The 26,201-nt window shown below is 40.6% G+C and overlaps 1 protein-coding gene and 1 long non-coding RNA gene across 3 annotated transcripts in view; one reads left to right on the top strand and one right to left on the bottom strand.

The window, feature by feature from the left end:
• Positions 1-26,201, bottom strand: part of klf12b (Kruppel like factor 12b) — a 283,688-nt gene that overhangs the window by 227,700 nt on the left and 29,787 nt on the right. The gene's annotated exons all lie outside the window — the stretch shown is intronic.
• On the top strand, positions 5,947-8,364 carry LOC122550524 (uncharacterized). The gene is made up of 3 exons (XR_006311870.2): positions 5,947-6,028; positions 6,175-6,292; positions 8,238-8,364. It is a non-coding gene; the product is annotated as an uncharacterized LOC122550524 (long non-coding RNA).

Here is a 26,201-nt window from a genome sequence, read left to right on the forward strand (position 1 = left end):
TACTGGTACTTGGCTACAAAATTCTTTGCTAGTGGGGTCAGTATTGATCCTACATCAGCTGTTATGATCTAGCCAGCTGCATGTATTACCATGTTGAGTGTTCCTTTTCATGCAGGAGTATAATGCTTCACACCCTTTAAAAAAGTCACATTAAAAGTAAAATGTATCAATGTTACTTTCTCAAGCCCTAAGGGGCAACTTTTTCACACAGAGGGTGGTACGTGTACGGAATGAGTTGCCAGAGGAAATGGTGGAGGCTAGAACAATTCCAACATTTAAAAGGCATCTTGATGGGTATATGAATAGAACGGGTTTAGAGGGATATGGGCCAAGTGTTGGCAAATGGGACGAGATTAGGTTAGGATATTTGGTCGGCACGGACAGGTTGAACCAAAGGATCTGTTTCTGTGATGTACATCTCTATGACTCTATGTGACATTTTGCTGTCAGCAAAAAGATGTATTATCTTGACAGCTTACTCAGAACAATAGTACCATTTGCAATTTTGAAGGACATGTTACATTGTACAGTAATACTTTTTCTTTATTCTATTATCGTAGAATCAATTTTGCGTTATTTAATCTAAATATTGGGCAAAGAACCACTGAGTCAAACAACCTGCTTCTGTGCTACAAATTCTATGTACAGTAATTCTTATTTGATTCTTAGTATACTTATCAGTATTAGAAATTGCAGTCAACTTCTAAAAATAATAAGATAACACATTTATTTGTTGTCAATTTTTAAATGTAGAACTTCAAACAATGAAACAGTCTGAATTACTTTATTTATTTCTTCATTTTATTTGCCTTTATATTCTAAGTTTTGGTTTAGTTTTCTGTGTTTTAAAATAGAGTTGGAGAGTCGCAGCACTACACACAAAAAGGATTGAGCCCTCCACTATCACCTGATGAAGGAGCGACGCTCCGAAAGCTAGTGTGCTTCCAATTAAACTTGGACTATAACCTGGTGTGTGATTTTTAACTTTGTACACCCCAGTCCAACACCGGCATCTCCAAATCATATACAACACTTCACTGTATTTTGTAACAAGATACATGTGACAATAAATAAATGAAATCAAATCTGTCACATAGTTTTCACGATTTCAGGGTAGGAGTGTTAACGGAGATCTCAGACGGTGGTCATCCTTGCCCTACTGCACATTATTTCGGGTCTCATGCTCGCAACTATGAGTCATGTCAATAGGACAGCCAGGACTTTTCAGTGGTTAAACTGAAATTGCTTCCAGGCAGAGGTTCCTTCAGGAAGAGGATGTGTGTTTCCTTTAAGAATGCATGAGGAAGGCAACAAGAAACCTGCCCATGTATTCTTTTCCCAACCCATGTTCCTCATTGATGTTGAAAATGGGAGACTTTTTAAGGCCAAGTGAAGAGAAAATACAGAACTGTGATGTGTAAAAAATTGAGCTGAGGTCCTGACCTTGCGCAGAATACCAACACTGCTGTTAAAAACAATGCAAAACGGTGTTATAGGAAATCCAGATCACAGCATGACGTGTCTGTCACCTTAATACCTATTAGATAATACATTCTAATGAATGCATCCGATCCAACTGTCGAAATAATGTTGTTCTAAATTAAATGCTACAGAATTCTTGCCTAGAATTAAAACGTAGGGGTGAAGAGAGAGGAAGAGGAGCTTATGTATAAAATATAATAAATTTAATTGCTGAACATAATTGCCACCAAACTGAACTTTTACCATATCCAAAGTGAAATGGTGAGGGAAAAGATTGCAACGGATTTGACCTTTGAACGTTTACTGAGCATGATGACTGAAGGTGCAAGATTGCTATCAGCAACAATACTGCCACTAACAAAAAGTGCATAAAGTCTTGTATCATTTCAACCAAGTCTCTTCCATTTCATTTCAACCTCCCTTTCATTTAGAGCTTAGCAGTTTCTGTGAATCAGTTCATGTTTACTGTATTTCTTCTATACTTTAATGAACAAAATTAATGCAATTAATCAAGGAAAACAGAATGACACAGGAGATATTTGCAATGATCAGGATTCTTATGACTGATTCCATTTGTTCCTAACAAGATCCTGATGCAGAAATTCTTGCTTGGGTGAATTCAAGAGCTTAACTCATTTTTTTCCCTTCCTTTATCCAATTCATTCACTCCTGGCCTCTTTTAATGGAAACCTGTGGGAGGGGGCAAATTCATTCCACCTCCTCCTCTCATTGCATTGTTGTGTTGGCTTAATGTAAAAAGCTTCCAGGTGGTTGATATTAAACAAATTGCCCCATTAGTGGCAAAATTCTGGCCCAAAATCATATTAAGCATATCCGCCAATTAAATATTTTGGTTAATATCTTCCACCTGGAAATCTTTTATTGGTGAACAAGTCCAACAATCAAGAAAAGCTTTTCCTGCAACAGTAATTGATGCATCACTGAGAAAGTGCCTACATCAGAAAAGTAATTAAAAATGGGAAATATGCCAAATAATTGTAATTAGATAGATTGAGAATGAAGCATTTAAGGCACAGTTATTCTACAACAGCCAGTTTGAAGCCAATGTCTGTCTAAAGTGACATGGGGCCAATGTTTACCACTTACTGATCAAGAATAATAGGCTCTGCATCAGTTCTTGATGCCAACACTGGGGAGACATTTTTCTTGGATTGCATCACATGACTGTCACCTCCAACCATATTGCCTGGTCACCCCATCTCTAGTATCTGACTTATTTAATAAAACAAAGCATTTGATGTGAGAGAAAAACCTTTTGTTTAACTCTTAGTGATTTTCTAATGGATAACACAAAACAATGTCTTCATTAATTCCTAGAACCTTTCCAAAAAGACGCACACTTGTACAATGCTTTTCACAAGCACTGGCTCTTTCCAATCAATAAAGCATTTTCGAAGTGTAGTCATTGTTGTGTTGTAGGAACACTTCAACTCCAGGGCATCAATGTGGACTTCAACAGTTTCCTCATTTCCCCTTTCCCCACCTCACCCTAGTTCCAAACTTCCAGCTCAGCACTGTCCCCATGACTTGTCCGGACTTGTCCTACCTGCCTATCTCCTTTTCCACCTATCCACTCCACCCTCTCCTCCCTGACCTATCACCTTCATCCCCTCCCCCACTCACCCATTGTATTCTATGCTACTTTCTCCCCACCCCCACCCTCCTCTAGCTTATCTCTCCACGCTTCAGGCTCACTGCCTTCATTCCTGATGAAGGGCTTTTGCCCGAAACGTCGATTTCGCTGCTCCTTGGATGCTGCCTGAACTGCTGTGCTCTTGCAGCACCACTAATCCAGAATCTGGTTTCCAGTATCTGCAGTCATTGTTTTTACCTACTTAATGGTAAGGTGGGGAGTGTTGTTGTACAAAGAGACCTTGAAGTGCAGGTGCAAAGTTTGTTGAAAGTGGTGTCTCAAATAGATAAGATAGTGAAGAAGGTGTTTCGTATGCTTTCCTTTATTGGTCAGAGCATTAAGTGTAGGAGTTGGGAAGTCATGTTGCGCTGTACAGTACTAAGCTGGGAACATTTTCCAGAGGGTTAGGTTTGTAACTAAGCTAGCAGTTTACCATATTTTAGTATATTTGAACATCTGGTTTTGATTTTCTTTTATTTCTGGATGTTTGAAGCACAAAGATTTGCCAATGTATCCAAAATATTAAAGTGAACCCAGTACAACATTTTTCATCCTCAAGGTTGCATATCAAATGCAAGTTACAAGACTACAATGCCAATCACTGTAGCAAAGACCAAGTAGCTGACCCAAGATATTGTCATTGAAAGGGGTTAGGATTTTCAGTAAGTTGGAGCTCAAGTTAGCGGGCATAGGGTTTGGACAATCAAGCAATATAGTTTACAAAATCTACCACACCACATACAAGTCTCGCAAGTCAGATTTCGTTTTCTTTTCAGAGGTTGTCCCCATGCAGAATAAAGAGATCAGATAAAGTGTCTCTCTCATTGTCAGCAGCACCTAAGAAAGCAAGACCAGAGTACTTATGGAGTACCTCATCCCACCTTCAAGTTGTTGTATTTCCTTATGCACTTCAAACATATTTCGATGACATCTCCAATGAACTGAGGCCATGAAAGGTGCCATATAAAGGCAAGTTCTTTGCTTTCGTTTTCAGTTTTTAGTCTGAAGAAACAACTTAAAGTGCGCCATGCAATAAATTACTTCTAGGCGAAAGTGAGGACTGCAGGTCCTGGAGATTAGAGTCGCGTGTGTGGTGCTGGAAAAGCACAGCAGGTCAGGCAGAATCCAAGGAGCAGGAGAATTGATGTTTTGGGCAAAAGCCCTTCATCAGGAATGAGGCTGTGCGCCGAGAGGGTGGAGAGATAAATGGGAGGGGGGGTGTGGGGCTGGGGAGATGGTAGCTGGGAGTTGAATAATAGATGGATGGAAATGGGGGTAAAGATGATAGATCAGAGAGGAGGACGGAGTGGATAGGTTGGAAGGAAGATAGATAGATAGGACAGGTCATGAGGGTGGTGCCGAGTTGGAAGACTGGAACTGCAATAAGGTGAGGGGAGGAGAAATGAGGAAACTGGAGGAATCCACATTGATGCCATGTGGTTGGAGAGTCCCGAGGCGGAGGATGAGGCCTTCTTCCTCCAGGTGTCGAGTGGTGAGGGTGTGGTGATGGAGGAGACCCAGGGACTGCATGTCCTTGGTGGAGTTGAACTGTTCAGCTATGGGGCAGTGGGGTTGATAGGTGCGGGTCTCCTGGAGATGTTCTCTGAAGCACTCTGAAAATATGCATCCTGTCTCCCCAATGCAGAGGAGACTATATCGGGAGCAACGGATACAGTAAATGACATGTGTGGAAGTGCAGGTAAAATTCTTTTGGATATGGAAGGCTTCTTTGGGGCCTTGGACGGAGGTGAGGGGGAGGTGTGGGCACAAGTTTTGCAATTACTGCGGTGGCAGGGGAAGGTGCCAGGAAGGGAGGGTGGGTTGGTGGGGGGGGGGGGGTGGGGGGGGGGGGGGGGGGGGGGAGCTGTGGACCTGCAGAGGGAACAGTCTTTATGGAATGCGGATAGGGGTTGGGAGGGAAATATATCTGTGATGGTGAGATCCACTTGTATGTGGTGGAAATGGAGGAGGATAATGCAATGTATTTGGAGATTGGTGGGGTGGAAGGTGAGGACCAGGAGGTTCTGTTCTTGTTGTGGTTGGAGGGGTGGGATTCGAGGGTGGAGATGTGGGAAGTGGGTGAGATGCGCTGGAGGACATCAACCACATGGGAGGGGAAATTGCAGTCTTTAAAGAAGGAGGGTATCTGGTGTGTTCTACAGTGGAACTGGTCCTCCTGGGAGCAGATGCGGTGAAGGCAGAGGAATTGGGAATAAGGGATAGTGTTTTTACAGGAGGCAGGGTGGGAGGAGGTGTAGTCCATGTAGCAGTGGGAGTTGGTGGTTTTGCAGAAGATGTCAGTGTTGCGTCAGTCACCGTTGATGGAGATGGAGAGGACCAGGAAGAGGAGGGAGGTGTCTGAGATGGTCCAAGTGAACTTAAAGGCAGGGTGGAATGTGTTGGTGAAGTTGATGAACTGTTCAACCTCCTCATGGGAGCACGAGGTGGCGCCAATACAGTCATCAGTGTAGTGGAGGAAAAGGTGGGGTATGGTGCCGGTATAACTGCGGAACTTGGACTGTTCCACGTAACCAACAAAGGGACAGGCATAGCTGGGACCCATGCAGGTGCCCATGGCCACCCCTTTTGTCTGGAGGAAGTGAAACAATTCAAAATAATTACTTCTGCAGTACAGCCACTCTTATAAGAAAAGGAAATGTGTCAGATACAGTAATTCAAGCATTTCAAACTTCAATCTTATTCCTGCCCCCACTCCCCCCCGGAGATGAGGGAAGTGAGAGACGTAAAGAGTTCTATATTCAGTAATGCTTCTTCAGTGGGGGGCAAGCAAGACTCATCTGAAAACTTCTGGTGAAGTCATGGCTGAATATATTTCTGGCACTTCCTATTGGTAATCCTGCATTTTGGGGGATCATGATGTTTGAGGCCCTGGTATGCATAACTTTCTTGCTGAGATTCAAGAGTGCATTTTAACTATCAGTGTGGAGGCTTTAATATTTAACCAAATTGTTTCACTATTGCTACTGACCCTGGGTTAACCCCCACCCCTGTAACGTTTTTTCTGATGTCTCATTCAGATGGAGAAAGCTAGAGAAAGTCATACAGTCAGGCAGGTTGCGGGAAAGGAAAAAGGAACTGGGAAAATAAGAAAAAGACGGAGTAAAACTGGCAACTAATATAAATTTGGCTTTTTGGGTAAGTACCTCATATCTGGAGTTTTCCCAATGCCCACGATAGATCTACTTTCACAGTTGTGCTGAACCTATTAAGGAATTGATGAAATAGATTTGGGAAATGGAAACGTGAACTTTAAAAAAATGTGCACGGTGGCTGTTTGCATCATGATTCTGACTATGAACATATTAATTGTCATTTCAGAGTCATTTATTTATTTTCTCCTCATATCTGTGGAGACATTGTCCTAATCATTATGTGTTGACTGCAGGGAATCCTGCAAAAGATATCTGAAAAGCTCAGTTGCCTTGTACTTTTACTTGGAGATACTCAAAGCTTCTGTGTGCATCTAAAACCCTCCCTTTGTCATAATAACATGCCAAACGATGCCAATTCCCTGGAAAACTGATCTGTGGAAACAGACATTCCCCATTACCCATTTTGCTGTAAATATACAACATATTATACAACCTAACGTTTTTTACTAGAAGAATTGAAAGAATTGCCTTCAAAGAGTAACTTATTTAAGTAAAGACAGAGGTGTTTAGTTTGTTACAGAAAGTGAATTAAATGGAAAGTAATCTTCGAAGTACAAAGCAAAGACATGAAGTGGGTTTCTGTTACTTAGCAGGCACAGAACACAAATATCAGTGGAAAGGATTATGTTGTAAGAAATTGAAAAATCAATTATGCTAGAGCATAGCTACTTGCATGAAAACAGTACCTTTGATGTGGTATACAACAGGGGAATGTGTTACAGGAGCACTGGAATAGATAGGAGAAACAACAGAATCTGTAATTTTGGATTGGACATTTAAAGATAGAAGGAGATGCAGCAAGATGGGAGGGTTTAGGAGGAGCTTCCTAAAAGTAGTTCAACTACTTTGGTGGATGGAAATGCAGAGAAGGTCAACAGCATAAGACTGAGGCGCCAACTTGAATGTTTTAAAATGGTGAGCAGTGAAAACATCTGGGAGAACTTGAATAAAAAAGTGGAGGGGGGGGGGAAATAAATACTGCCACAGCTTTATCGTTGAGGGAAGAACAAGATGGTAGTAAGCATTCTTGATAGTGGTGTGTTCTCAGGATCAAACAGAACAATGATGTTCTGTAACATTTAGTTAAGTATTAAACCATAGGTGATGGGTGCAAATGTATGGACATTTTTGGCAGACAAATAACAAAGTTGATGTTGATGTTCCCAAACTACGGTTGGGAGCTATTTCGGTCTGCCTTTCTGCAAGAATCACTCCCTGCCGGTCAAAAGGGCGTGTGTCCAAGACAGGGGATAAGGGCTTCCTTCTTCTGAGTTCTGCTCACTACTTGGAAGGTCTGTGGAATCTTCCTAATTCGACAGAAATCCAACCCTTAAACTTAATGATGGCCATATTCAACATTCTGACAGGCAAGTCATACTCCAGATATCGTATATAACCTGACAAATAGGGCTAACAAAACTGGTATGGAGGTGAAAGTTGAGGCAAAAAAATAGAACGGAATGTGACAAGCAGTCATTAGAGAGCCAATATTGCTGAAGACAACTTACAGATAAAGAGGGAACCAAAAGAATTGTGCAATAGTGGGAGGTGCAGCCATAACTGGAGTTGTGTTGGCTTTAAACGTTCATATAAAAATACACAGAAGATATGAAGCTCAATATTAACTAAATTAGAAGTATAAGCGCTGAGTTTCAGTCATGGATATGTGGCACAGATAGTAGTGAAGTGAAAGGGTGCCAAAGTGGAAAACAGGTAAGTAAACAAATTCAGTAGAAATTAACCTCATCCATTATATCTACATGCTAACCAATGTAAATTGATTAGTAATCATTTGTGTGTGACATAAAGGATGAACTAAATATCTTTAAAAGTCTGCAGACAATGCTTGTTGCCATTCCATAGAGTAAAATATGTTGTTTGGATTCTAAGATATTTATTTTTCTATTTATTTCCTTGGTTTTATATAGTTTGACAATCTTCAAATCCTTAAATGGCATCACATGGACCATCTGCAACTTAAGATCTTAGGTGGTTTGGGATGTCAAGATGGATAGACTGCAGTGTTATCATAGAGTCATATCATTTAGACTTTCTGATAACACAGATTTTTAAATAAAACTTGCCTGAAAAGTGTCATATGCTATCTTAATTTTCCTACTACATGTCTGAACAGCACTTCTTTTCTGAGGATATGAAATCTAACACCTAACAACCACAGAAAATGGTGTCAGACACTGTGGTGAACTACAGACTTCTGAATCTGTAGATGTGGCAATCTTCATGCCCATTGTTGCAGTGTGTGCACAAGCTAAAGCTATGTTTCTAATTAAGTCTCTTGGGTCACAAACAGGGGCAGTCTGTTTTGTCCCTCAGAAAGTGACAGTGAGCGTCTCATGTATCTTTTTAAAATTTTGAATATTATAGGACTTCAAAATAAAGAATGCACTGTTTGAATATTTCTATTATTGACAAAACTTGTCTTTCACAATGTTGCTGGATTTTCACAGAATCAGGAAAATTCCACAGAGCTGTAGAAATTGTAGACAGGACCCTGATACAGAAGTCCCACTTGGCTGCATTTCAGGCAGATCCTGTCTTTTCCCAGCAAGGAAAAAAGGACAAGTAGGATTCATACAGGAGGGAAGCCCAAACTCAGCAGGGTTGAAAGTCCTTGAACATTCTGGAGAGTTGCAAGAAACTGGACCTTCAATGTGAAGTCATTAACAGATGAAGTAAAAACTATTAATGTGCACATTAGGGTAGCATAATTGTCATGATTATTAGCTTTTTAAAGTAATCTTTAAACTTAAAGAGAACAACTGTTTTTGTCAACGAGAATTAAAATATCCACTTTTGGACTGCTCATATTGATAGTCCGTATGGTATAGATTATGAACAGTATTACCATCTGGCCATGTAGATTTTATTGACATGTCTCCAAAGGGAATTATGAATGCTAAACAGTTTCAGAAGCTATGGTTATCCAGGATATTCTGAAATTATAGTCTGATTGACAGTTTAAACAATCCATTCAAGGATTAGTTGTCTTTGATGTGGGATCTGACTTGAAGTTTGTTCATTTATAAGAAATTAAACATCTGAGGAGACTTAAAAAACTTTTAATGAGTTCCTCAAAAATTTTTAATGGGTTCCTTAAATGGGAAATTTGTATGACTGAAAGCTGTATTAAATGTATTACCTTCATCTCCTTGTACCTCAGGTCTGCCAATAGTGGATGAGTGGCTATAGAAATAGCTTTGGAGTAAAAGGAAACCATAGAGATGGGTGAGGATATGAATTGGCATGATGACTGAATGTCAGGGACCATTGTGTTTGGAGGGGCATGAGTGACAATGGATGGATCATGTAGAATATGAGGGACCATGGGGTTATGAGGAACCATAAACAAAAACAGACTGAAAAAGCTCAGTAGGTCTGGCAGCAAAGTGAAGAGAAATCATAGTTAATGTTTCGAGCCCAAGGAAGGGTCACCAGACCCAAAACATTAACACTAATGTCTCTTCACAGATGATGACAAACCTGCTGAGCTTTTCCAGCAACTTCTGTTTTTGTTTCTGATTTACAGCATTCACAGTTCTTTCGGTTTTTCTGAGGAGCATGTTGGACGGTGGTGGGGGGGAGGGGGGGGGGGAAAGGTCAGAACTCCTAGGACAATCTGAAACAACTTGAAAGTCCCAGAAAACCAAGGAAGACCTTCTAACTTGGCACTCACCAACCCCAAAGCTGGCAGGACTGAATTCCACCCCTTTCTCTCTGGATTGAAAACTGTGTCTGTTGAGATCCTTTAAACTGGAGGTTTCCTAAGTCAGGAAATCTCCAAACTAAAGACAGTTGGCTTAGTGACAAAAACTCAGCCTCGGAGCTTGGATTGCCTGAAGTGTACCATAATTATTTATCTCTCCAGCCTTTCCAGTGGAAGAAATTTCCATTAAAAACCACTGGTTTTCCTTTCACTGTGTCCCATACCCCACACCACTGCCTTCATGATTCATACACCAACAGTTCTGTCGGACAGTCTCAACAAAAACAAAAATTGCTGGAGAAGCTCGGCAGATCTGGCAGCATCTGTGGAGAGAAAGCAAAATTATCATTGAGGGTGCAGTGACCCTTCTTTAGAACTCATCCTAGTTCTCATGAAGGGCCGTTGGACTCAACACATGAACTCTGATTTCTCCCCACAGACGTTGTCAGGCTTGCTGAGCTTCTCCAGCAATTTCTGTTTTTGTTGCAAATTTCCAGCATTGACTGTTCTTTGGTTATATTTTTACTGTCTGACAGTCAGCCTGGAGTATGGCAGAGGTGACACATCCTTGAGTTTGTCACAGTTGATACACCAAGCCTAGCTAACATTAGGGAAGGTGTTTGGAGGCTGGGAAATGATTGATATTGGCAGATCCATAGCAATGTCATCAAATCCATGGCCCCTCGGCTATAAAATTAGAGCTCTTATCACAGTTGGAAAAATAAGGTGTAGTGTGACACACTTTCAACTAAAATTAGTTTTTCTTTTACACAGCCTGAGGAACTGAATATCCATGCGTCAATTTTTGCCGAGGGACATAGTCTGGCAAAATGATAGAGCAGACCAACAGTGATTTGGTGAAATTAGCAATCAGAATTATCATGTCATCATATTGAAGTTGACCACAATATGTTACCTTTCTTTGAGCATAAAGGGATTCAATGTGGTCTTCTCTGGTTGGTGGAATCCAGAAAATATAGTCTTAAATTCAAAGCTAATTTGAATTAGAATCAGAATCCCTACAGTGTGGAAAGAGGCCCTTCAGCCAACAAGTCCTCACCTTTGAAGAATAAGCCACACAGGCCCATTCCCCGACCCTATTACTCTACATTTCCCCTGATTAATGTACCTAACCTACAAATCCCTGAACACTACGAGCAATTCAGCTTGGCCAATTCACCTAACCTGTACATCTTTGGACTGCGGGAGGAAACCGGATCACCCGGAGGAATCCCACACAGACACGGGGAGAATATGCAAACTCCACACAGACAGATAGTCACCCAAGGCTGAAATTGAACCAGAGTCTCTGATGCTGTCAGGCAGCAGTGCTAACCACTGAGCCACCGTGAGAACAGAAAGCACTCATTCGCAAAAAGGACAGTGAAAATCCAAAACCTTCTATCCAGAAACAATTGCGCAATTGAAAATTTCAAGTTTAAGGCCACTAGACTTTTGTTAGATAACTGCATCAAGGGATATGGAGCAAACAGTGGCTAAATAGAGGAGAGATTAACCAAAATCTAGTTGAATAACAGAAGAGGCTAGAGAGACTAATTGGCTACTTATATCTCACAAGCAATCTGTACGACTGAAGTCAGCCTGTCTATTCAGTGTGTGATGAGTGTGTAGAATTGCATTTGAGGACAATGCTTTTCTTTATCCTCATATCATAGCATTATTCCAGTGGAACAACTCAAATTTCTGTCTGTGGTTTACACTGGTCAGCATCCTGAACAATCTATATCTTATTTAAAAATCTTGTGTGTATGTCCTGCTGAACAAATCTTACTTCCTGTTGTCACTCTTGCTGTTGCGCAATGAACAGCAGTTTAATTCCAGTGTGGCAAGATTAGGTTCTATGTCTGAAGCAGTCTGATTCAAGCAGTTCCTAACCTTGCCCAGTAAAACATGTCCTTTAGAATCAGATAGTAGTATCAGCAATGGAGAATCATAACGAAGTTCATTCTCTTCTTGTTTTCAGAGGCTACCAATGTGCTGTTTTCCTTTTGGTCTCTGTTCACAAGCTTTGGTGAATGAGTTTTATAAGGTGTTGTTGTCCTTTCCCTATGACCAAATGCCATTCTTATGGAATCATCCCAGCATTCTTACAACTCTGCATGAAGATAGGGTGTTTTGGAAGCCTCCATCCATGCTCTCCTACACACTTTCAAAGTCAACAGAGTTGCTGGATCCTATAACCAAACTGGCAGCAGGCTGAGCTTCCGTTGGATTTATCACCACAGGCCACACGTTACTGTGGAAGTTGCAGTGGTATTGTTGAACTGACAACTGAATCCATGGTAAACTGGAAGATCACTGCAAGCTACAACTGGACTCCTCCATGCTCAGATCACTAATCTCCACTGCCTTCTTATCCTTCATTGCATGCAGTTCATATATTCTCGAACACAAATCTCAACTGAATATTTTTAGGTCTGCCCTTACAATGTCTTTAAACTTCTATTCAATGTCATGCCTCTGAAGTCCTTCAAAGGCAATCTTCTCATTTCCTTTCATTTCATCAAAACAGCAGAGTTTTCAACCAGCGCATTTCACTTTCTGGATCTCCATCTCAGGACTTCTCTGCTTTGTTACCATATGTGCAACATTCAAGATTCATGCTAAAATCCACCAGTTCAACCTAATTCGATTACCAAACCAAGTTTCCATGCTGCTGCTCAGCATCTCCTATTACATATGTTTCCTTGGGACATTTTCAACACTAAAGGCACTATGACTAGATTCTTTCTAAAAATATAAATCACCTCAAGATTTAGGAAGCCATACTCCAAATTAACCTTTGAAATCTGGCTATTTTGTGTTCCTCATGATTAGTAGGCTCAAGATAAAATTGTGCCTTCTAAACTTACTGAAATGTAGACACACAGGTATAACTTTACAAATATAATGCAAGAATATGGCCTAGAGTTCCACAATGATGGAGAATTCCTCCACCTTGATAAAAGTGCCAGAAGAGGTCAGTCATTGCAAGTCATGTCCTGAACTCAATTTTTTTTTTCATTTCTCATCAGTTGTTTAATTGTCCACCACCATAAGACATAGGAGTAGAAATCGGCCATTTGGCCCATCAAGCCTGTTCTGCCATTCCGTGAGATCATACCTGATCTGATTATCCTCAAATCCTCCCTCCCTCCCTTTCCCCATAAAATCTAGTTTCCATACTGATTAAAGATTTGCCTCTATCAACCCTGAGCACATTGAATGACCCAGCCTCAATAGTCTTCCTGGTAAAGAATTCCACAGATTCAATACCCACAGAGAAACCGCTGTGCTCAACTCAGCTCTAAGAGTGTAACCACTTATTCTGAGATTATGCCCTCTGGCCCTGGATTCACCCAAAAGAGTAACAAACTCTCTACATCTACCCACTCATATCCCCCAAGAATCATTTTTATTTCAATAAGGTCATCTCTCATTCTAAGCTCAACAGAGTATAAGCTCAATCTACTCAAACTCTCCCTGTAAGATAGCACCTTCCCCTGCCAATAGGGTCAACCTAGTGAATTTTCTCTGGAATTCCTCCAATGCGACTAAATGTTTCCTTAGATAACGGAACCAAACCAACTGTTCAAAATATTCTAGGTGTGGTTTAACTGGTGACTTGTATAGTTTTAGTGAGACTGCCCTATTTTTACACTGCACTATCTCTAAAATAAAGGTTAACCTTCCGTGGTACAGCTTTCCGTGGATTTTTTTTCTGCCAATGTGCTTAATCTCACATTATGATTAGATTCTCTACAGTGTGGAAACAAGCCCTTTGGCCCAAGTCCATACCAACCCTCCGAAGAGCAACCTATCCAGACCCATTCCCCTACATTTACCCTTGACTAATGCACCTAACACTATGGGCAATTTAGCATGGCCAATTCGCCTGACCTGCACATCTTTGTACTGTGGGAGGAAACCGGAGCACCCAGAGGAAACCCACGCAGACACAGGAAGAATGTGCAAACTCCTCACAGACGCTGCCCAAGGCGGGAATCGAACCCGGGTCCCTGACGCTGTGAGGCAGCAGTGCTAGCCACTGAGCCACCATGCCGCCCTATATTCCATCTGGCAAGTTTTTGCCCAAACACTTAACCTCTGCAGATTCTTTGGTCACCCTCATCATTCCTGAAGAAGGGCTCATGCCCGAAACGCCGATTCTCCTGCTCCTTGGATGCTGCCTGACCTGCTGCACTTTTCCAGCAACACATCTTCAGCTCTGATCTCCAGCATCTGCAGTTCTCACTTTCTCCCACCCTCATCATTTGCCTTCCCATCTGTTTTAGTGTCAACTGCAAACTTAGCTATAGTACTTCTATCATCCAATTTATTAATATATTAGATATCCGTGGCCCCAACACTGATCCTTGTGGCTCTCCACTGTTTAGAGGTTGCCATCCTGAAATGCCACTCTTATCCCAACTCGGTCTTCTATTAGTGATTTAATCCTCTTTGCATGCTGATATACTACCCTCAATACCAAATGCTCACCTTGTTAAGCAGCCTAATGTGATTCTTTTTATCAAACACCTTCTGGAAATGCAGATACATTATATGAGCTACTTTCCTTTAACTTTATTGCTTACAACCTCCTCAAAAAAAAACTAGTAAGCATACCAGTCATGATTTCCCCTTCATGAAGCCATACGGATCCTGTATGATTATAGTATGTGTTTTTAAATGCTTTGATATTATCGTTTGTATAATATATCTAGCATGTTCCCAATTACAAATTTTAAGCTGACTGTCCTTTAGTGAGTTGCTTTTTGTCTCCTCCCCTTTTGGTACAGTAACAGTTTTCCTGTCTTCTGGCACTTTAATATAATCTAAGGATTTCTGGAATATTACCAGTGCATCCAATATCTCTGTAGTTACTTCTTTTACTATCCTAAGATACCTCTCATTAGGCCAATCTATCACCATTAGTGTCCCCAGTACATTTTCTCTAGTGATAGTTATTGTATTGATTTCATCTCTCCATCTTGCACCTTGATTATTTAATAATTTTGAATGTTTTTTAGTGCCTTTACTGTTCAGTGATGCAAAGACTAAGTCAAAGTATTTGTTCAAATCTTCTGCCATTTCCTGGTACTCCATTTTATTACCCGAGCCTCAGTTCACATTTGCCTTTCTCTTCCTTTTGATATATCTGAAGAAGCTTTTGTTGTCTGATTTGATATTACTTGTAAGTTTACCCTTTTTAAAATATCTCCTTCTATTTTTTTTTGGCCTTTGATGAGATTTTAAAACATTTCCAATCCACTGGCTTACCATACAATCATAGAATCAAAGCATGAAACAGACCTTTTGGTCCAACCAGTCCATGCCAACCATGTTCCCAAACTAAACTAGTCCCACTTGCCTATGTTTGGCCCATATCTTCATGTACTTATCCAAATGTCTCTTAAATGTTGTAACTGTACCAGGCAGTTCATTCTCACACTGATAATCCACTTTCTATGCAAAAGGGCTGCCCCTCATGGTTTTAAATCTTTCTCCTCTCACCTTAAAAATATGACCCTTCTTTTGAACTCCACAACCCTAGGGAAAAGACATCTGCTGTTTACCTTATCTATGCCCCTCATGATTTTATAAACCTCTGTAAGGTCACCCCGCCCCCCCATCTTCTATGTTCCAGTGAAAAAGGTCCCAGCCTTTCTTTAGAACTAAAATCTTCCATTGCAGAGAACACCCTGGTGAATCTTTTCTGATCCCTCTTCAATATAATAATATCCTTCCTATAGCAGGGCAACCAGAACTGCACACAGTACTCCAGAAGAGACCTCACCATTAATCTTTGTCACATTTTATGTTTTTTTTTATTTTCCCTGGATAACCTTGATTGCTTTGTCCCTTTCAAGGATTCCTCTTGCTCACTTCAGTATTTTGTTTTGGAGCTATGACCCATTTTCTTGAATATCTGCTATAGTTCCTCAATTCACTTTAGAGTTAAACTCCTCTCCCTGTCACTCCAGTCTCTGTTCCTTTGTAGCTAGCCTTCCCATGGTAATAGGCCTACCAGAGAACACTGTACAATGCCAGTTTGTAGCGTTTGCAACAGTGGAAGTCAGCTTTGTTATAATTTTACTAAATCCTATTTCACTCAAAGGCCATTGATATATTACAAATCCTTTCATGCAGGAGTATATATTTGGAAATATTTACAGGATGCCTATCAGTTTAAATTTCTTTTCAGTGAACAGGAAGTTTAGGTTTGGCAGAGACTGTTTCCAAATAGGGTTTTGAGTTAATCGAACTACCACAAGTGATAAGTGAGTTGGTGTATATTTAAATGAGGAAACCTTGTAGCCAGCTTGTGGTCCTTAAAGGTGAATTGCTATTCAAGGTTTTGTTGAAGGGCTGAACATTTCATCAGCTCAGGATACGGGCCAAATGCAGGCTAGTGGGAATAGTTGGTTTGGTAACATGGTTGCAATGGACTAGTTGAACCAAAGGGTCTGTTTCCATGTTATGATTCCACGACGATGATTAGCCAGTGGATTGGAAAAAGTTTTAAAATCTGATTAAAGATGACCAAAAGTTAATGGTAGGAGATATAAGGAAAGAGGGTAAACTTAGTTAGAGGTGTTGATTGAAGAATCAATGCTGATGCATTTTGTTATGTCTCCAATCCACACAGATCTATGAGGGCTCCCAATAGAGGGAAGCATCACAAACTTAGCCCTAATGTAGACTGAAACATTTCTTCAAAGATACCCATCAAAATCAGAAATCTATCTAATGCACATTATTTTCACAATTATGTTTCTAAATTTTGAAATGTAGTGATCTACTGAGATAACTATGGCCACCATTTCAGATTTCTCTATTGTATGAGGATTGCTCATGGAGGTCTTTTAATTCTCAAAGCAGTTTTGAAATTCGGCGCTTTTAAGCTGAGGACAATACCTGTAGAACCAACATGTTCCAAGCATTTCCTATTTTAAGAAAAATCAGATTGGATGCAAACACAATGAAAAGTCTCACTGGTTTGGAGGTGCGATTATTCCACAAGTTCTCAAAGAAGAGTAAGACAGCCCATGTGTGGAACCACAGGAAATGGGGGAGATACTAAATGAGTATTTTGCACCAGTATTTACTGTGGAGAAGGACATGGAAGATATAGAATGTGGGGAAATAGATGGTGACGTCTTGAAAAATGTCTGTATTACATGGATGGATGTCTTGAAATGCATAAAAGTGGATAAGTCGCCAGGATTATGAAGTGTATTCTAGAACTCTGTGGGAAGCTAGAGAAGTGATTGCTTGACCTCTTGCTGAGATATTTGTACCATCAACAGTCGCAGGTGAGGTGCTGGAAGACTGGAGGTTGACTAATGTGGTGTCACTATTTAAGAAAGGTGGTAAGGACAAGCCAGGGAACTATAGACCAGTGAGCCTGACATTGGTGGTGGGGAAATTGTTGGAGGGAATCCTGAGGGACAGGATTTACATGCATTTGGAAAGGCAAGGGCTGATTAGGGATAGTCAGCAGGCTTTGTGCTTGGGAAATCATGTCTCAGCAACTTGATTGAATTTTTTGAAAAAACAACAAAGAGGACTAATGAGGGCAGAACAGTGGACGTGATCTATATGGACTTTAATAAGGCGTTACTCAAGGTTCCTCATGGTAGACTGGTTGGGAAGGTTAGATCTCATGGAATACAGGGAGCACTAGCCATTTGACTGCAGAATCAGCTTGAAGGTAGAAGACAGAGGGTGGTGGTAAAAGGTTGTTTTTCAGACTAAAGGCCTGTGACCAGTAGTGTGCCACAAGGATCAGTGCTGGTTCCACTGCTTTTTATCATTTATTGAAATGATTTGGATGTGAACATAGGAGATATAATTAGTAAGTTTGCAGATGACACCGAAATTGAAGGTGTATTGGACAGTAAAGAAGGTTACCTCAGATTACAACAGGATTTTGATCAGATCGGCCAATGGGCTGAGGAGTGGCGGATGGAATTTAATTTGGATAAATGTGAGGAGCTGCATTTTGGACAAGCAAACCAGAGCAGGACTTAAACACTTCATGGTCAGGTCCTGGGGAGTGTTACTGAACAAACATACCTTTGAGTGTAGGTTCATAGCTCCTTGAAAGTTGACTCGCAGATGGATAGGATAGTGAAGGCGGCATTTGGTATGCTTTTCTTCATTGGACAGAGCACTGAATATTGGAGTTGGGAGGTCATGTTGAGGCTGTACAGAAGATTGGTTAGGCCACTTTTGGAATATTGTGTGCAATTCTGGTCTCCATCCTATCGGAAGAATGTTGTGAAACTTGAAAGGTTTAGAAAAGATTGACAAGGATGTTGCCAGGGTTGGAGGACTTGAGTTGCAGGAAGAGGCTGAACAGGCTGGGGCTGTTTTCCCTGGAGCGTTGCAGGCTGAGGAATGATCTTATCGAGGTTTATACAATCATGAGTGGCATGGATAGGGTAAATAGACAAGGTCTTTTCCCTGGTGTAGGGAGGTCCAGAACTAGGGGGCATAGGTTTAGGGTGAGAGGGTAAAAATTTAAAAGGGACCTAAAAGGCAACTTTCTCATGTAGAGGATGGTGCACGTATGGAAAGGGCTGCCAGAGGAAGTGGTAGAGGTTGGTACAATTAGAGCACTTAAAAAGGATCTGGATGGGTATATTAATAGGAAGGGTTTAAAGGAATATGGACCAAGTGCTAGCAAATGGAACTAGATTGGGTTAGGATATCTGGTCAGCATGGACAGGTTGGTCCAAAGGATCTGTTTCCATGCTGTACATCTCTGCGACTGTATGGCTCTAAGTTTCTGTTCAAACATATTTGCATACAACTGAATGAAAATCTGCACAAATCAGACAATGTTTCAGAATGTGACTGTAATTCTCTTCAAAATTTGCTCTCAAATTTTTTTTACATATTTAAGAGTATTGACTTGTTCAGTTTTATTAATACAGATGAGCATGGTTTAACCACAAAAGTAGACATTTTTTTATCAAACTAGAATGTCTGGTTCACTGAGAATAATCCAATTCATGAGACTGGCAATAACTTTAATAAACTATAAAACCATTTGCTCCCTACATTAGGTGCACAGTATTCAATTTCTTCATACTGTATATTCAAAGCAATTACATCTATGATTTTACAAAACTCCTGAGAGTCCCTATGTCCAAAAGAAATATCTTAATTTTTTTGAATAATATCTTAATTTTAACAGCCTCTTCAATGGTCTTGTTATGAACATAATTAACACCAATTTGCAATGACAATTGGTTCAACCCAGGAGTGCTACCAGTTTTATGGGTGAGACCAGTACCTTTTCTAAACCATAATGCAAGTTCATTAGCACTCACAGTAACTGTACTAAACATTTCTTGACCTACTGTGTTGTTTTTGGTCAAATTTAGATGAACGGCACTGAAAAAGAAACACATCCTGGAAGAAGCTGCAGATCACTGAATTGTGATCCGTTTTGTGCAAACGAGGAGTGAAGCTTAAGTTTATTGGGTTTTTTTTCATTATGGATGGGTTAAAATGGAGTCCTGCTTCTAATATCTGAAAACTCAATCAAAATGTCAGTGGAAAACAATAGCATTGTGGTGATCTCATGGTGTAGAGTCTGGTGAGCTGAACTGTTCTGTATTTGTCAAAACCATGATCTTTTCTCACTTTTTCCATTCTCTCCCTGTTTTTTTAGTTTCCCATCACATATCTCTCTTCCATCTCTGACTTTTTCCTTAATGACCTTCATTAATTGCAATTGATAGTTGTGTCTTTTCAATCCACTGTGTAGTGGATCAGGGCAGTCATGATATCATTAATTGTTAAAGCCATTAATTTAAATGTTTCATCCCCAAGCTGCAAAACATGATCCCACCTAAATGGCTTCAAGTGTGCTAATTGCCTTCAGGGAATGCAAGATGAGGTGATTGAAGTGTGCTTGACAAAGTGATACCAAACTATTAATGCCCCCAAGCCAATGATTTAATAACAGGAAACACAGACTGAATTACTTCACAATTTTGGCCTGAAGAGACATATCTTGGGTAGGTTTCTTCCAGTGCAACCAATACCCTCCCCCCAGCAGCAAGAACACCTGCAGATCAAGCACTAATCAGGGCACTCAATTGGTGTCCCAGCGAGATTCTCAGCCAATGCGGTCCATGGCAGAGATGTCCCAACTCATGTGAAGCTGTCAGCCAAACAGGGGTCAGTAGCACCATCTTTGAGGCTCAAACTCATGAGCACCAATATGAGCAAAAAGGTTGGTGATTTTTGGGAGTTAATTCTACAGCAGGAGCCAATGGGAGACAGGAAGAGTGCCACAGGCATTAAGAGACAAGAGCTAAGGCGGGGGGATTTCAATGGCTGATCCCACCCCCATTCACACCTTTAACTGACCCCAGATTGATCAAAATGGAAACCCTCTCCACCACCAAAGATCCAGAAGGCAGGTCACACCGTGTTCCCAGTCAAGAAGTCAGCCACTTTTCTCACTTGTAAAGAAAATAGTTAATGAGGTCGCAGGTAGATTGAAGCCATTAAGTGGTTGTTCATTTAAGGACCTTGATTATTGGTGGGTTGACCATGGGGCCTTTCTGACCAGAATCTATTTGCTGAGGTGGCTGGAAGGGAGCAGGTATCTCACCGGTGCCAAGTGCCCAATTATTTGCCCTTCTCATCATCTTTCCATCCCTCCTCCTGACTTTTTAGGAGGGGTTAATCCCACCCATAGTGTTCAGTGCTTCCTGACAAAGGGCAATTTTTTTTGTTCAAAGCAGCATTTGGTGTCACCACAACTACAAGGGGAATCCTGGCAATCACAGTCAGAAGGTTCTGCTGCTACACACTTTGTTACCATTGCTATCTGCACATGCGCAGGCATCACTGAGCAATACACTCCATTTATTTAATGTGATTTATTTCAGTGGAGAAAACTTCTCATTGTAACTAAAACCGGATGCAATCAAATGAGATTCCAGCTGTTACCATATGTGTTGTTTGAAAACTAAGAATCGATTCAGCATGTGAAATTAAAATATGTCATTAATGCTTCTGACCGTTCCATAATCAGAGTTTTTGAAGCCTGTTTGATGATCAAATGAGCAGTGTTTTGACATGACAATACAACAAAAGTTTAGGAGTATTATATTAATTGTCATTTCACTTTTTGGGACTAATGTTGTTTTCTATAGCTCTGATTATCATCCTTGAATATAGTCTAAATTGTACTGCACTGGAGTACACAGAGATTTCAGTTGTGGTGAGAAACTCCCAAAAAGTGCCCAAATCATTCCATTCAGCAAGAAAGAGAGAGAGAGTGCAAAATCTATAAACCATCTCGGACAATGAGGGCTGCATCTTAAGTATGAAGATATAAACTCTTTTCCAGTACTGTATATTCATCAAAATTTAAATTCCTTTGTACTTTCTCAGCAATGTTGTTTTCACTTTCTGTACACCATTCTCTAGTTTTGTGGATGCAACATTCAAACCAGAATTTCTTGGATGCTGGCATTCATGGCATGCTAGCCAACATTTATCTCCCATCTGTCATCCCTCAAACAGATGACCTAGACTTTTAACTCATTAATGTTTGTGGAATCTTGCTGTGTGGAAACTGGTTGGCACATTTCCCGACATGAACACAAGTACTATACTTTAAAAACACTTAATTGGCCATAAAAATAATTGGGACATTCTAAGATTGTCAAAGGTGTGATATAAATGCATGTCTTTCAAGTCATTCAATACAGGAAACCCAGGAATTTCTGTGTAGTTAGCTGAGAAGTGATGTATGATGCCCTCTGATTTTGCCATCTACTTTCACTGACAAACCTGAAAGACAGAGTCAACTGTACAGTCAGGGCAAAACAAAACCCAAACTGCACTGCAGGACACATTACCTATTGAGTCTGAGGCAAGAAAAAATACCATTTGCACTTATTATACATGAAACTGTTTCCTTGAATAGAGAGCTGTTCTACTTAGTTTAAAGTCCAACAAATTCTACAACAGGTTCCGCTATGTTCCCACACACATGGTGGTTTTAAATCTAAAATGGGCAGGTTTCCAGCTCTGGAATAGTCTTTCAACAAAATGTTCTTGTACAACTTTGAACTTTTTTGTTTTGGATGCATCTTCTGCTCTGTCAAATATTAAATACAGGCTTAAAAATAGGCAAGGGAGCATTTGGACTATGGTGCTCCCCTTCTCAATAATATGTTTCGGAGCTACTGCAGGCAGTATAATTTGAATTCACACTATATTTGAATGCATAAAGTATTTCTAAAACACAGTTTTTTGCTCATGACTAGATGGTGTGAGCTTGCCAAGAGAAGCTTGATCTGAGGGTGGTCATGATGAGTGGTTGAGGATATTCTTCTGCAAAGCAAACTTTAACTCAGGATGTTTTGTTTGTACACAGGAAGCCCTGTTATATTAAGGCATGCAAATAGTTTTGTGAATAAATTTCCTTGAGCAGGCTGCTGCAATGTCTTTCCTAAACCTGTGACATTAACTGCAAGGTACATTGTGCTTAAATGTTAGTTCAATCAAAAAAACTTGTTTTATTCATTCGCTCATCATATTGTCATAGAGATGTACAACACGGAAACAGATCCTTCAGTCCAACTCGTCCATGCCGACCAGATAACCCAACCTAATCTCATCCCCAATGCCAGCACTTGAGCCCTATCCCTCTAAACCTTTCCTATTCATATACCCATCCAGATGCCTTTGAAATGTTGTATTTGTACCAGTCTCCACCATTTCCTCTGGCAGTTCATTCCATACATGCACCATCCTCTGTGTGAAAAATTTGCCCCTTAGGTCCCTTATAAACTTTTCCCCTCTCACCCTAAACCTACGCCCTCTAAGTTCTTACATTATTATGAGCTATAGCCTACCTAAAATCATGAAACCAGGCTGCATTCAGCCTATTGTCCTAGTATTGGTTCTTTGAAACAGTTTCCCGAGTAGTCCTGTTTCTTTGCATTTTTCCCATAAACAAACAGCTTTTACCACTAAATATTTATCAGACTTCATTTGATTAAATCTCTCTCTACTAAGCAGTGCATTTCAAATCTTAACACACAGAATCACTTAATAATAGAGTAATGGTGTGGTCACAACAAAGAAATAACCCATTCATCCTATTGTACCCCTATTCACTAACTGTGTAAATATATTTCTTCAGTTGTTCCCCCAATTCTATTTCCAATTTCCAAAAATTAATGTCCCTTGCTTACCAATCCCACAGACTGTGCAAATTGCTTTCCTACTTTCACTCTATAAAAGCCATTCATAGTTTGAAAATCAATTTTTAAATTGCCCCACAAATGTTTTTGCTCCAAGGAAAAGAATCCCATCTTCTCCAGTCTCTCTATGCAGCTGCTGGAATTGAGCACAATTTGTGAAATGCAATGAATAATTGTCACCATTTCAGAATATGTGTAGGACGAAGAGTAGAATCGAGGGAGAAACCTTATCTATTCAGCTCTAGTCTGACCAATGAGCAGGGGTTTCCTGCTTTATTTTCTTTGCAGTTAATGTCTTGTGGATATAATCAGAGTTGAGAGTGTGGTGCTGGAAAAGCACAGTAGGTCAGTCAGCATTCGGTGAGCAGGAGAATCAATGTTTTGGGCATAAACCCTTCATCAGGAATCAGCATCTGCAGTCCTCACTTTCTCCCTCTGGATAGAGTCATACAGACTCAAAAATCTAGTTCTATAAATCAGCGGAGATTGGACCCACGACACCCAGTTCCATTCCCATATCTGTCTCGTGGTTAAATGCAGCACTCACCTCTTAGTACTTCTCTCAGAGTTAATGGCCATGATTGTAGTTTTCCGATACTGTCCACTTACAAGAACAGAAATTCCTGTCTCCAATATAAACTCCAGACCATTAACATTGGAAGAGGCACTGAGAGGAGCAGATTATAAGCAACAGCACCAAATCTATTGCTGACACTCAAGTGTAGTACTGAGGGAGTGCTACATTGGTGGAGATACGGTTTCTCCAATATGATGTAACAGGGTTTTTTTTGTAGCTATTAGCCAGTATTTGAGGTCTTTGAGACCATTTTGAATTTGACTTTTTTTAAAGATAAAAATATACAACTCTCTTTTCTCAGTACCATCACCCTGACATTTTTGCACGTTCCTTATTATGTTCCCTCCCAAATACATTCTCAACTAATTTTTAAACTATCTCCAGTGATTATAGCTTTCTGGAGTAGTGCATTCCACAGTTCCATAACCTTTCTTTCTGTGCTTTTTCTCCCCCTGGATTCACTTTCATTATTTTTGGTTGGAATACCAAGTGAAGGTTCCCTTGTTTTCGGATCCCTTTACAACATGAACAGAAAGAATTTTTCCCTATCTCAACCACACTGATTCAGAGGGTCCAGAATGCAAATCAATATTTCACTTCAAATGAGGAGCCCTAAATCATAGTTATTATTCACAGGATTGTTAATATCAAAACTTGGCAATGAATTGCCAAGCACACATTTTCAGCAAATAATTTCATGCAATTTTATCAATCTATTTCGCATGTGAATATCTGGGCAGACTGCAGTGATTGTAACGAGGTCAGCAAGGTGGACATCATAGGAGTTTTCTGATTGTAGCTGTTAATCTGGTCCAACCTGGTTGACAGATAGCAGCATGAGTGTCAGACATCCTGTTCACTCTGACAGATGGCACTGTGGGAGTTAGCTCAGTGTCAAGGACTTTCCATGGGGTTGACTTAGTGAGGAGATATTGGCCTCTGTGGAGTTATTTCACAGAACACCACAACTGCCTATTTGACCTGAACCAGCATGTATTAGAGCATAGATATACCTTCAGTTAGTGCAGCTTTTAACAGTTAAAAGTGGTACCACAACCAAGATCAGATCAAAGATCTGCCATCCTGTTGCATCCAACTAAATAACCAACAGAATGTAGAGCTTCAACAAATATCCCTACCTTAAAGATGGGAGAGCCTTGAAAATCTGTGCAAAATTCAAGCCTGAAACATTTGCAATCGCCTCCAGACAGAAGTGGCAAGTGTTAGATCCAGCTCAACCTCCTCCTGAAATCCCTAAAATCCAGCAGAGATTTTCCTGCACATACAAATACCTCATCTACTGCATCCGTTGCTCTCAATGTGGTCTCCTCTACATTGGGGAGACAGGATGAGAACTCGCAGAATGTTTCAGGGAACATCTCTGAGACACATGCACCAAACAACCCTGCCGCCTGGTGAACAGCCATTTCACCTCCCCCTCCTATGCCCCCCACCTCATCCCAGATCCAACCCTACAACTCAACACCGCCTTCTTGACCTGTCCATCTTCCTTCCCATCTATCCACTCCACCTTCCCCTCCAACCTATCACCATCATCACCCACCTGCATCTACCTATCACCTTCCCACAGCCCCACCCCCACCCTATTTACCCCTCTGTTGCCCCACATTCCATGGAGGGCTTATGCCCAATGTATCGACTCTCCTGCTCCTTGGATGCTGTCTGACTCGCTGTGCTTTTTGAGCGTTACACATTTCGCCTCTGATCTCCAACATCTGCAGTCCTCACTTTCTCTAACACCACAGAAGTCAATCTTCAATTAGAAGTCAATCAATGCACTTCGTGTGATGTCAAGAAATTGCTGGAAGTTTGGATACTGCGAAGACTAGAGGCTGTGATAGAGTTCTGGCAATATTACTGAAAACCTGTGATCCAGAACGAGTTGCAGCCTTAGCAAAGATATTATAGCAAATCTTAACACTGACATATATCTGACAATATGGAAAATCATGTCCAGTTCACAAAATGCAGAACAAATCCAAACCAGTCAATTATTGCTCCATGAGCATTCTATTCATTGTTAGCAAAATGATAAAAGATGGTGTTATCAACAGTGTGATCAAAACTTTTACACCTGCTCCCAATTTTCGGTTTTGCTTCCGCACAATCACTCAGCTCCTGACCTCATTCCATCCCTGGTCAAAACAAAGAAAAAATCTGAATTCCAAAGATGAGGTGACAGTGTGACTGTCTATGACACAAATACAGGATTTGACCAAGAGTAGCATCAAGGAACCCTGGTAAACTTGAAGTCAATGGAAATCAGTCAGAACTTTTCTTTGATTGTTCAGAGATGCTATGATATCCCTCTGGAGTTGGTAGG

The sequence above is a fragment of the Chiloscyllium plagiosum genome, unplaced genomic scaffold (genome assembly GCF_037043375.1).
Source record: "Chiloscyllium plagiosum isolate Xiang-an unplaced genomic scaffold, Cpla_swu_hap1 HiC_scaffold_6, whole genome shotgun sequence".
Classification (NCBI taxonomy): Eukaryota; Metazoa; Chordata; class Chondrichthyes; order Orectolobiformes; family Hemiscylliidae; genus Chiloscyllium; species Chiloscyllium plagiosum.